The sequence below is a fragment of the Oncorhynchus masou genome, unplaced genomic scaffold (assembly GCF_036934945.1).
Source record: "Oncorhynchus masou masou isolate Uvic2021 unplaced genomic scaffold, UVic_Omas_1.1 unplaced_scaffold_1257, whole genome shotgun sequence".
NCBI lineage: Eukaryota > Metazoa > Chordata > Actinopteri > Salmoniformes > Salmonidae > Oncorhynchus > Oncorhynchus masou.
Window position 1 is genome coordinate 75822 of NW_027002395.1, and position 1520 is coordinate 77341.

Sequence of the window (1520 nt, forward strand, 5' to 3'; positions counted from 1 at the left end):
AGTCGCTGGTGCCCGTTGAGACAAGGATATCCCTACCGGCCAAACCCTCCCTAACCCGAACGACGCTAGGCCAACTGTGCGTCTCCCCACGGACTTCCCGGTCGCGGCCGGTTACGACGGGCTCTTTTTCACCGCAGCCAACGTGAGTAAAACATTTAAACGTGTTAAAACTCGCAAGGTTACCAGCCCAGACGCCATCTCTAGCCGTGTCCTCAGAGCATGCGCAAACCAGCTGGCTGGTGTGTTTAAGGACATATTCAATAAATCCCTAACCCAGTCTGCTGTACCCACATGCTTCAAGAGTGCCACCATTGTTCCTGTTCCCAAGAAAGATAATGTAACTGAGCGAAACGACTATCGTGCCGTAGCACTCACTTCCGTCATCATGAGGTGCTTTGAGAGACGAGTCAAGGATCATATCACCTCCACCCTAGACCCACTCCAATTTGCTTACCGCCCCAATAGGTCCACAGATGACGCAATCGCAATTACACTGCACACTGCCCTAACCCATCTGTGCAAGAGGAATACCTATGTAAAAATGATGTTCATCGATTACAGCTCAGCATTTAACACCATAGTACCCTCAAAACTCGTCATTAAGCTCGAGACCCTGGGTCTTGACCCCGCCCTGTGCAACTGGATCCTGGACTTTCTGACGGGCCACCTCCAGGTGGTGAGGGTAGGAAACAACATCTCCATCCTGCTGATCCTCAACACTGCGGTCTCACAAGGGTGCATTCTCAGCCCTCTCCTATGCTCCCTGTTCACCCATGACTGCGTGGCCATGCACGCCTCCAACTCAATCATCAAGTTTGCAGACGACACTACAGTGGTAGGCTTGATTACCAACAATGACGACACAGCCTACAGGGAGGAGGTGAGGGCCCTCGGAGTGTGGTGTCAGGAAAATAACCTCACACTCAACGTCAACTAAACAAAGGAGATGATCGTGGAATTCAGGAAACAACAGAAGGAGCACCCCCCTATCCACTTCGACGGGACAGTAGTGAAGGTGGAAAGTTTTAAGTTCCTCGGCGTACACAAACTGAAATAGTCCACCCACGCACAGTATTGTGAAAAAGGCACAACACGCCTCTTCAACCTCAGGAGGCTTAATAAATTTGGCTTGTCACCAAAAACACTCACAAACCTTTACAGATGCACAAATTGAGCATCCTGTCGGGCTTATCACTGCCTGGTATGGCAACTGCTCCGCCCACAACGGTAAGGCTCTCCAGAGGGTAGTGAGGTCTGCACAACGCGTCACCGGGGCAAAACTACCTGCCCTCCAGGACAACTACACCATCCGATGTCACAGGAAGCAAAAAGATAATCTACAACAACCATCTGAGCCACTGCCTGTTCACCCAGGCTATCATCCAGAAGGTGAGGTCAGTACAGGTGCATCAAAGCTGGGACCGAGAGACTGGAAAAAAGCTTCTCATTCAAGGCCATCAGACTGGTAAACAGCCATCACTAACATTGAGTGGCTGCTGCTTACATACTGACTCAAATCT